At 36.8% G+C, this 12293-nt stretch overlaps 1 protein-coding gene across 7 annotated transcripts in view; it reads right to left on the bottom strand.

The window, feature by feature from the left end:
* The window catches only part of LOC145283502 (dopamine receptor 2-like), a 1112732-nt gene that overhangs the window by 149530 nt on the left and 950909 nt on the right, over window positions 1-12293 (bottom strand). For 2 of the 7 annotated variants that reach the window (XM_080132329.1, XM_080132332.1), the window contains one exon: window positions 8696-8812. The exons of the other annotated variants lie outside the window; for them this stretch is intronic. The gene's annotated coding sequence lies outside the window, so the exon portion shown is untranslated. The remainder of the gene's footprint in view (window positions 1-8695; window positions 8813-12293) is intronic. 7 annotated transcript variants of the gene reach the window in all.

Here is a 12293-nt window from a genome sequence, read left to right as displayed (position 1 = left end):
TGTACGTCTAGAGAGGAACGGCGTTGGGGATAGAGATAAAGAATCGGGGTATTGGAAAAGAGATAAAGAGAGACGAGTAGAGAGAGAGAGGCAGAGAGATAGAGTATTAATAGAAATACATTCCACTTTTTGCACCCGGCAACGCCGGGTTACCTTCATAGTTCTTTGACATAATCCAATGTATAAATAACTGGGTGATTGAGATCTAATACCTGGTATCCATTATCTGAAAACAGTTCAACAACTGGAAACTTGAATTGTGCATAGACTATGAGATCGGCTTCAGGAAAGCTTAAGCCGTTTCTCTGGTGAGTGTCGACGATTACATGGTAATATCATTTTTGTTATGCAAACCAAACAGAGTTAATATTATACCGAAATCCCACGAATATTCTGCATATAAATGTTTTGAAAATTAATTTAATTTAGTTTCTATGTTGTAAATATATGATCGGTCTAAAAAAATCTGTACTCTATTATTATTTTCATGGTAGCTGATCGAGTGAGCTTACAATCAATAGTACCCCCTGCAAAATATTCGCGCCAAACACTCGTCCAACTGAAACAACTATACATAATTTTCCTTATTCTCTATCTGCGTTTAAAACTAAACGAAAATTTCACGAGCAAAGTTTCTTTCCTAGAACTGTCAGTCTGTGAAACACAATACCATGAGTCTACTTCTCAGCTGACTATAACATGAACGTTTTCAATTAAACCGCATCTGCTACCGACTAAGGAGGCTTAGTACTGCCAAATGTAAGATTTATATCGAAAATGGATTTTGGCGAATATGAACACAGCTGCGGATACTGCTTTGGTCTGGACCATATTCATGCTCGACAAAGCAGAACATGGCACTACCTATTAGTGCGCATCTACTCAGACTAACCCTCCTTAATCGGTAGCAGATGCGGTTTAGTTTAATCCTAGTAAGTGTACCTTCTCAAACATCACCAGGTCCTCCATTGTGAGATCCAACTCGGTCTAAGGAGGTGCACAGTTGCAGGCAGTACTAGGTCTTCCTTTGTCGGGAGTAGATATGGTCCAGACCACTCATAAGAGATTACACTAAAGACAGTGCCAGGCCATCCTTTGTCGAGAGTTGGTATGGTCAAGATCAGCTCTAGGGGGTTCACCTTCTCAAGCATTATCAGACATTCCGTTTTTCGGGAGTGGGTATGCTGTAGCTATTTCCGAGGAGGAATACACTAACGGCGAGTAATTGTTTTGGCGGGAAGTGGTCAAATACAGACTATTACTACCAGCGGCCATTATAGGGGTAAATACAGACTACTCGATGATAAGGTCGTAATTCAGGATCTTTAGGAAGTGTGGAATCATCTCTTTATTATCATTTCTTCGGTGTCCACACTAACCAGATGTGGTAGTATCTGCACTGGCTGCATATATGCGTTGAACAGCATATTTTATACTAGGCGGGATCACCTCTTATCAAAGCTCAAAGGCCATTCGAGGATAAAAGTTAATGAGCGTCGGGTAGATGGTGAAACAACATCGTGATGATCGGTAATGATCATTATTTAAGAGGACAGTTCAATAAGAACTTATTTGCATTAGCCTTGAAAACGTTCATGTTATAGTCAGCTGAGAAGTAGACTCATGGTATTGTGAGCACACCTAATCCCGCCAACGGACGACCTGCTAATGCTTGAGTAGGTGCACGTATTTGGATTAAGCTAGACCAAACCTACTGACAAAAGAGGGTCCCGTACTGCACTATCAATGTCTATCTTGTCGGATTTGAGTGCCGAAAATGACTCTTTGGCGAATATGAAAACAACTACGGAGGCAATTTTGTGTTATACGCAGGAGTTTCTATTTAATGAATAGTTGGAAGCCGACATGTACGACAACTCCGAATTTTAGGTTGATCTGTGACTAACGGCAACCAAATGGAAACTCCACAGTTCCCTAAAGCCCCCAAATTTGGGGCTGACCATCAGAGGCAGCTTGAGGTTATACTTAGAATTATTTAAAAACTTTAGAAAATTTAAATTTTCAACTATCCAAATTTGCATTTCACTGCATTTTAAATAATTAAGGTTATTTGCATGTTAATCTCACCCGTTTATTGTTGAGATCCCTAAATGCCAGAAAACTTTCTATTCCTTCCCTCGAACAGTTAGACGTTGGAATTCCCTTCCTGTTACTTGCTTCCTTGACTGTACTGATATGCAGAAGTTTAAATGTAACGTAAACCAACATCTTGTTAATCTTTCCTAGGCATGGTCTCAAATAATAGCCCCTTACGTCCAAGTGGCTATATGTCTTGTTAGGGGGTGAACGTGAGTAAAAAAAGTCTGATTAGTTAGTCGACGACGAGTACTACACTTCATTCTTTTCTTCCTTGTTAGTTTGAAGGAGCTATTATCCAATTTCTATAAGGAAGGGACTGGTCCTGCCTTTAGTGTACATCTAGAAGTCTTCTAGACCATATCATTCACATCAAAACAAGTAATGAGAGGTTAAGTTTTATTCGCGGGGACTTTAGGCCTTCATAAGAGGTTGATCTTTTTAGATCGGAGCAACTTGAATGCTTACCCTCGATTAGAGGCAAGTAGGTAGGGAGCTAGCCTTTCGGCTAAGAGGAGAGTGTAGTATATGTTCTCATACTACATTTCATTTTTTAGCCGTAAGCGGTTTTTATTGGATTGGTCTCTAGATAAAGGAGGGATTGAACCAAGTAATTCACCCCCGTTCGCCTGTTTGTTTGTTCACATATTTCTCAATAACCACACCTTGGATTTAAAAACAATTTTTCACAAACATTAATTATGGTGAAAGTAAATTTTGCCAGAACGGATTTTCCAAAATAATTCTAGTTGCCCACCTAGCGGCCATTATAGGGGTAAAATTGCCCCAAAACGTTCGTCCGTTTATTTGTTTGCACATTTCGCAATAACTACACCTTGGATATTTTGGAAATTTTGCACAATTATTAGTCATCGTGGGGGACATCATATGCTCGGCTTGTTTTTGTCACAATCAAGAGTTCCCATTTTGGGTAAGCTCGATTTTCCACACCCTTGCGTCCAACTCGCCCCTCGTGGGGAGGCAAGTAAATAGGAACTAGGGAGTTAGAGTAGACCCCATAAAAACATGGGTCCTACTCGGACTGCAGACTAAATTCTTTGTTAGTCGTTTCAATTCGTTGTACCGTGACGTCACCATTTAATTATGAACAGACGACGGATGTTTATCAAGATGCGTTCTCGATAATTAGATCTACGTAAATATCCGCAAGACTTTATTTCTCTAATTAAAAAAAAAAAAAAAACAGAAACGACATCATATATTTTATTAATCTATTGACTAATAAATAATTCCATTTCCAATTTCCAGTGTCTTCAAAAATAATTCGTCAATAAAATTCAAAACGAAAACATTTCGTAAGATAATTTGATTTATGATTTCATTTGCATAAATCAAGCGACTTGAACAATTGAACATTGTGAATAATTCATCACATATATTTGCATGAAAAAATACATTTATTTACATGACAGTTTGAGTCATTTTGTTTCCTATCATATAGTGGTAGTAATAATAATAGTGGTTGTAGTAGTAATCTATTAGTAATAATCATAATAGTAATCGCATTAGTAATAGCAATAGTCGTAATAGTAGTGATTGTAGTAATGATAATAATGCCATAATATTAATAGCAGTATTAGTAATAGGCGATGTCGTAGTAATAATAGTCGTTGTAGCAGTAGTAGTAGTTGTGTTGTCGTAATATAATAGCCGTCGTTGTAGTAATTGTAGTTTTGGGTGCTTCTTGTCTACAATTGGGCCGAAAAAAATTTTTTTTCAAGAAAAATCTTTTACAATCTTTATGATGTATGCAGCTGTCACCGCACAAAGATTTTATCTTCTAAAATTCACGTCAATCGATCAAATAGTTTTTTTTTTTTATTTAAGAAAATCAAATTTTATGACACATTTTATGGAAGGGTTAGATGCGCTGCCATATTAATTTAAGATGATAGTCTGCTGGCAACACCTGTCGCTAAACAAGGGCAGACAATCGAGGAAAGAAAAAACTTAAAAATTTTCCACTTTTAAAGGGGCACTGGAAATGAAAATAACGTTTACAGTTCCTGGAAACGAGTAGTTTCAAAGATATGAACAAATTTTAGTTTAAAAAAAGCGGGGAATCACTTTTTTATAATAATTTAACGCAAAATGAGCACCCACTTTATGGCTACCGGTTTTGTTTGGGTGGGGGGGGGAGGGCAACGTACAATGAATACAATTTAACGTAAAATGAGCACACATACAGTCACCCCTTCCAACGAAAATTCTGTGTTTAAATTTAAGGGGGGGGGTGAAGTCATTATGTTAATAATTTATTTTGTGTTATAAAAACACAGTGTTTTTGACATTCTATTTAAACAAAAAAAAAGAAGAGTTTTGCCATTTGTTTTTACATCGATTGTCTCATCCCGCCCTCCCCAAATGTAAACACAGAATTCATGTGTCGACAGCAGCCTATCATTTTAAATTAAGATGGCGGCGCATCTAATCCTTAGATAAAATGTTTCATAAAATTTGATTTTCTTTAATAAAAAAAAAAACTAATTGATCGATTTACGTGAATTTTGGAATATGACATCTTCGTACGGTTACAGGTACATACATCATAAAGATTTTTCTTGAAAAAAAAATCTTTTTGTAGGCCCAATTGTAGACAAGCACCTAGTTTTGTAGTAGCAACCGTCGTCATTATAGTAGTAATACTCATCGTTGATGTAGTAATAATGACTGTTGTTTAAGTGTAGCGTTGTCCCGGAACCAGCATGTTGTAGCCTCAGTCGCTAAGGAGATAAAGAATAGAAAAGAACTTTAACTCGCCCTTTTTTTGTTGTACAACGACATTTATTTCCTCATTCTCTCGTTACCGCTGTGACGCCCATCATGTGATCGTCTTCTCGAACGACATCCACGCCTCTCACGCCATCTTGAACGTTATTTTCGTCACTAACGTGATCTCCTTTTTAAAATCTTTATTTTCCGTACCAGTGACCGCAATTCATAAGCATTTGCATACGCACGTCCGCGCTATATCGCAGAAGTAGTAATAGTAGTTGTGTAGTAGTAATGGTTGTCATTGTAATACAGGGTGACCCCCCAAAAAACGGGCCTAACTCTAATTAGACCCCGTTTCTTAGTGTTTTGTCCGAATAAAATGAAACTTTGGTCATAACTAGTTTATTATATTCAAAACATCACATCAAAACACTTGGGTCTTTGGTCTTTTTTTTTCTCCGTTGACTGTAAAATGCTCAGAAAAACAATTGAATGTCCTCTGTTTTTTTTTTGGGTCACCCTGTACAGTAACAGTCGTCGTCGTAGTAAAAGTAGTGATAACAGTATGTTTATATCGGGGAAAGCGCATTACTCATGCTAATAAATATAGTATATATGTTAAACGAACATGTACTACAGTGGCTCCTCCTTCTCCAAAAACAGTGGATAATTGTTTTGGAGAATAGCAGCCCTATGAACGAACATATACTATACCACAAAAGAGAAAGTGATGCCTGGGAGCATGGTTTCAAAATAACAAAACAGATTCTGCACTACGTCTTAAAAAAAGGATGTAACGCCCAGGAGAATGCTAATATAACGAAGCAATATACGCCTCCAAGCGAGGAGGTATTTCATGGAAGAATGATCTCATGGCAACAAACACTAAACTAACCTTCTAAAGAAGGAGGCAACGCCTGTGATGATGGTATCATGACAGCAGAACAGATACTACACCACCTCTTTGAAAAATAAGATCATTATTGTGAGTATGCTATCATTACTATAAATGTAAGGATGTTAACAAGAACGAAAAGACTAAGACTAAAGCTAGGAGGAAAACGGTCGGTAGGAAGGGAGTTCCATAGGCCTGCAATTTTTGGAAAGAAGCTATTGGAAGAGGCAACCGTATTGCACTGAGTTATCAAAACAGCGAAGTGATGGAAACCACTGAACTAATGAGACAAACGAGCCAAACGAGCTGTTCCTGTGTGTTTGTGTGTGTGTGTGTGTGTGTGTGTGTGAGAGAGAGAGAGAGAGAGAGAGAGAGAGAGAGAGAGAGAGAGTACAAAACAGAAGAAAGTGTAAGGCGAATCAAATTACAGACATGTTTCTGCAACTTATTAAGAATCCTCCAATGAAACAGCAATTCACCAATTCAAATATGACTACAGTACTCCTGTAAAAGTACATACTGTTATACACGGGACCCAACGCGTTGTATGCAGTTTACGCCGCAAGGAATATAGGACAAGTAATAACTCAACACATTTTTCTCAACGACATTTATTTCCGGATACCTAACCAAATAAATCGTGATTCCGAACGCACTCATCTTCTCTGACGCCAGTCTTCTCGAACATTTCCGCGTCTCTCACGTGATCGTCCTTTTTATAATCGTTTTTCTGATAGTAACGTCATTTCGCATTTTATATGCATGCGCGCGTCCGCGTTCTGTTACACTCCGTACAAAGTCTGGCAATAGATTGACAACAGTATTGCTAATTATTACGATAGAATTACATTTTTTTTATCGTTACACATTTTGCACTTTTCTTTTCCACATTTACATCCACCATTTATAATTACTAGCGACACTCCATGGAAATTCCACGGTGCTTTCTTCAATAATTTTTATAATTTACGTTTAAAAGTGATATTTACGAGCAGAATTATCCGTCGTTGACTGGGTTCAAGAAGAGACTTTAAAATGGACTCTGATTGATATAGTAATATGAATAATTTTTAAATTCGTTTAAATTAATATTTATTTTCTACTTATTTTTTTTATCTTATATTCCACTTCGTCTTATAGATGTGCAAGCAGACAGACACACAGACGTTTTGCTTTATTACATCGTTCTATAGATGTACAGACTCACAGACAGACCCGGCATTGCTCGGATATCTTTGCAGAGATGGGGACAATTGCTCAAACGAACATGAAGGGGCAGTTGTGGGAATCTTTATTGACACAAACTGATAAACACTAATTATGGCTCCCAATTATAAGTGACGCCTATGGGGCCCCACCTCCGTTAGTGGGAGTAGGCGATGAAATCCATGCACTCCTCTTCCTATGGTGGGTTATTATAGTAAGTCCAGTAGCTCTACATCAAGTGGTGTGAGCCTGCATATACTCCCAGTTATAAATTGTGTATCCTGAATCGCAATGTGGTTTTAGAATAAGTCGGTCATTTACGGACACGATCTTCTGTGTGAGACAGCTCCAGAAGAAAACACAAAAACAGTGACAAGCACTACATATGGCTTTCATAAGAATTTGACCTGGTCGATAGAAGAGCTATATTCCTCGTCCTTGAGAAAGGAGGCTGCCCCATACCCTGCTGACACTCATCGAAGCATTTCATGAGAACATGCATGGGCGAGTTCAGTATGGGGGAGACTCGTCTGACAGGTATTCGTCACAGCAGAAGGGAGTGATCGATGGACTCTCGGCTTGTGGGATTTTCTATGTCTCCGTTCTAAGGGGAGACCCATTTAGTTCATTCGCCTTTCTCGGCATCTCTAACCAAACTCCGAATATGCTTGCACAAATCGGAACACGTGACAAATGACAAGTCATGTCCGATCCCCGTCCGCATACTATCCGGTGCAAACTGATCGGTAACAGAGTTTGACAAAGTTTGACAACCTGTCAAAATATGATGATTCAAACCTGTTCACTCATCCCTAAATAGGTAGATAATTATATAGGTAGATAGATAGATAGATAGATAGATAGATAACAGACAAATAATGCTTCTACACTGCCAGGCGGGAAATTCATGGAATCTACGTATGGATTAAGACACAGATAGAGAGTGGGGAAATTGTTGATAGTGATGGAGACGGTGTAATAGAATAGTGGTACTAGTTTCATCAGTTAGGCTACTCTTATTTGAAGACTTAATATAGTTTATAACTAAGACCAATGGGTAACATGGAGAGTAATGCTGTTGAAAAGTTTTTGAAGCATGAAAACAATTTAAATACACTATAGCAACCAAACTGCTGCATTCAATTGAATTAAAAATGCAAGCCTTCATATGATGACGTTTGAACAAGTGTAACGACGATCCATTTATTATATTATTTCGGGAATCAGAAAAATATTTTTGGGATATCAGAATCGGAAAACTTTGTGCACACTTTCCTATGTAAAAATAAATAAATAAAATAGAAAGATTAAAACTTCTTTTTTGTTTCTTCTTGTTTAAACAAAATTTTACTTAGCTTGCACTAATAATCAAATGATAAATATTTATTGATTTAAAAACTAAAATCTATAGGCCCACCCCTCCATAATTGTATTTTTGCATCTTCGAACGTATATGCACTCGTTGTATGACGGACAAGATCGGAAAATATCGAAGCCGAGCAAAACCAGGTGTAAATCGGATTGCTGATGATTGCGTCAACCCTACAGTCCGATGTGTGTGTATGTGTGTGTGTGTGTGTGTGTGTGTATTATTAACTGCGAAGTAATAGGAAGAAAGCCAGAGGCTGAGTTGGCTGAAACGTGGTGAAACAACAACAACAACAACAACAACAACAACTATGAAGATGAAGATATAAGAATGAATGCTGAAATAGACGTATCGATGCCTCCGTCCAATCTCGAAAGACAAAGGATACTCACTGTAGAAGCTTCATGTGTAATTGTAAGGCAAGTGTTGCCCGTTCCCACACCGCACTCCTCCTGAATCGGCACATCTTGAGTTCAGTGGCAAAATGAAGCCCAGGACAACTGCAATCACTGCCGAAATAAGTGGAAATCACATATAACACCTGGAAGTCACAAATGGTCACCCATTTAATACTGACAAAGTTTACTGTTGCTTAACTTCGGTGATCCAACGTAAGTCTAATATAGATATAAATCGGCATTTATAACGAACAGGCGTAAGTTAAGAATAATCGTTCCCGATGTCTACTTACAAGAAGCCGAAATGAAACAAGTCACAATTTCCTGAACTTTTTTCTCCTTTTCTCTCTGTCTCCCTCTGTCTCTCTGTTTCTCTCTCTCTCCCTCTCTCTTCTTTTCAAATCCTTGTCTACGTCAGACGACAGTTCTTTCTTGTAGGCACGTTTTATTTTTTTAAAAGATTAAATGAATCAACTGTCCATTCGCTTCCGTTTTTTTTTAACATTCTCTTAGCGCGCTTTCTTTGTTCTTCCTTCGAATGTCGTCTACAATTCTCTGACTTCTATGCACAGAGCAAAACAACCTTGGTTGCCGGAAATCTAACCAAAGTATTACTTATTTAATCGTTACTTTGAACTGAACGTTCATGATCATATAATGAACCTACTTTTTACGACAATTTTGTTCACCTCAAACCAAAATCTTATTCCCGTCATAGCACGAGATATGTTTTTTTTTAAATAGAACTTAATATTAAACACACACACACACACACACACACACACACACACACACACACACACACACACACACACACACACACACCACGTTAAAAAAACGACCCCTTATTGTTAACAGAAGCATTCATCTTTAAAGATCCTTCATAAATCGAGTATATATATATATATATATATATATATATATATATATATATATATATATACAGTGATGATCATATTTATTGGCACGGTAAAATAAAAGTTAAATTTTGTCTAATAAATTCTAAAAAAGGGATTAAATTAAAGAAAATAACAAAGTATATTATGTATTTTTAACTGGCCTTTCCGATGCAGCAAAAAAAAAATAAATAACAAAGGAACAACAAACATAATTGCAAAAAACCCTTGTTCAAAATTATTGGCACGGCTTTGTTTTTCTTTTAGTATCAGTATAATATCAATCAATTTCCGGTTTACGTGCTTTCTGAACTTTTTTATAGCCATATTATGCTTGTTTAACGCTAATTCAGTGAATAATTTTTTTCAGATAATTTTTAGATAGCGATTTATTTAAACTATTATAAGTGACTAAATTATAATTTTCAATCGCCATGGTTAAAACTAAGGAACACAGCGAAGACGTCAGGAAGCTTGTTGTAGCATGCCATACCAATGGGGAGGTCTATGATAAGATTTCAAAGAAGCTAAACCTTCCCAAATCCACTGTTAGAGCCATAATAAACAAGTTCAAATCGCAAGGCCACGTTATGAGTTTAGAGGGTAGAGGGAGAAAAAAGATTCTTTCCCCAAGAGATGAACGGAAAATTGTTCGACAAGTAAAACAAAACCCAAGGATCTCTGTTGGGGAGATTGTTGATGAACAGAGCACCTCTGGAGTGAATGTATCTTGACATACAGTTGGTAGAGTTTTGAAGAGAGCTGGTTTAAAAGCATGTCGTCCGAGAAAGACTCCCTTATTGAAGCCTATGCACCTGAAAGCAAAGCTAGCCTTTGCAAAACGTCATATTGATAAAGATGTTGCATTCTGGAAACGTGTTCTATGGACTGACGAAACGAAAATAGAGTTATTTGGCCATAATAAAGTGTCTTATATTTACAGAAAATCTGGCGAAGCTTTCCTGCCTAAGAACACCATACCCACAGTGAAGCACGGTGGAGGCAGTTTGATGTTTTGGGGATCCTTTGCTGCCTCTGGACCAGGGCGACTTGTTAAGGTCACAGGTAGCATAAAAAAGGAAGATTATGTTAAAATATTGGATGAAAACCTGAAAGACTCTGCTAAAGAGCTCTCACTTGGTCGTCGTTGGTGGTTCATGCAAGATAATGACCCAAAGCATTCGGCTAAACTGACTAAGAAATGGCTTGAGGACAATCATATTAATGTTTTGGAGTGGCCATCACAAAGCCCAGACCTTAATCCAATTGAAAATTTATGGAGAACATTAAAATTGAGGGTAATGCAAAGGAAGCCTAAGAATCTTATTCAATTGGAGGATTATTGTCAGGAAGAGTGGGCTAAAATTACTACTGAAGAGTGCAACAACTTGGTTGTAAACTATGAAAAGCGACTGAGGAAGGTAATCAAGGCCAAAGGCTATACAATTGATTATTAAATAAATCGTGCCAATAATTTTGAACAAGGGTTTTTTGCAATTATGTTTGTTGTTCCTTTGTTATTTATTTTTTCTAAAATCCGATTGCTGCATCGGAAAGGCCAGTTAAAAATACATAATATACTTTGTTATTTTCTTTAATTTAATCCCTTTTTTAGAATTTATTAGACAAAATTTAACTTTTATTTTACCGTGCCAATAAATATGATCATCACTATATATATATATATATATATATATATATATATATATATATATATATATATATATATATATATATCCATAAAAATTAAATTCTCTCTGTGCGTACATTTTCCTACTAAATACTCTGTCAATTTTCAGTCTACAGATTCGAGATTTGACAGAAGGGGCAGTGAGAGCTGGAAAAATCTTTTTAATCGATTTTCGGTCAGAAATTTGTCTGTCAAGGGGTCGATTTGACCGTTGAAAACCCTATCAAACTCCTCCGCCAATTTTGTATTTAAATACTAGAAATTTTAGATGTAGGTTATTTGGACATGGCTCAAACGTATTAATTTGATTTCAGCTCCAAACTATAAATGTTAAGGGGTCAAAATTGGGGTCAAAGTTAAAGAAAATTTGACCTCTGTGGTCTCTTCCAAATTAACTTAGCACATTTTTAGTGTAAACATTTGAAATTCTACATAAAGTGAATTTAAACATAGGGCAACCTTTTAAATCAGTTTTTCAATGGTCAAAGATTTTCCTTTTGCGATCTCTAGCAAATTTTTCAGCCAATTTTGGGTCTAACCATTTGAAATTTTACATAAAGGGTATTCAGACATGCAGGAAGCTTTTTACTAAGTTTTCGGGCGAAAATTTGGCTGTCAAGAAGTCAAAGTTGAAAGAGTTGACCTTTGCAAACTCTACCAAACTCAACCAATTTTAAGGCTTAACACTTGAAATTTTAGATGTAGGTTACCTGACCATGAGTCAAACTTTTTAATATATATATTCATATGCACATAAAGTTATGAACAGTACATAGGGCCTGAGCAAAGCCGAGCTGAACTGCGTATATATATATATATATATATATATATATATATATATATATATATATATATATATATATATATATGATGGACTCTCCGTCGATTTTCGACGTATGAGACTCCGACAATTGACCTGAAGGTCTAGAACTCAGCGTGTCGACATTCACTTAGACGTATGTAGCACTTTAGTCCTGCTAGAGACTTGCAATGGCGACCGCAGAGG

The sequence above is a fragment of the Euprymna scolopes genome, chromosome 8 (genome assembly GCF_053919585.1).
Source record: "Euprymna scolopes isolate OS-2025 chromosome 8, ASM5391958v1, whole genome shotgun sequence".
Taxonomy (NCBI): domain Eukaryota; kingdom Metazoa; phylum Mollusca; class Cephalopoda; order Sepiida; family Sepiolidae; genus Euprymna; species Euprymna scolopes.
The sequence above is the reverse complement of the archived record's forward strand: the minus strand, read 5'-3'. Positions and strand labels throughout refer to the sequence as shown.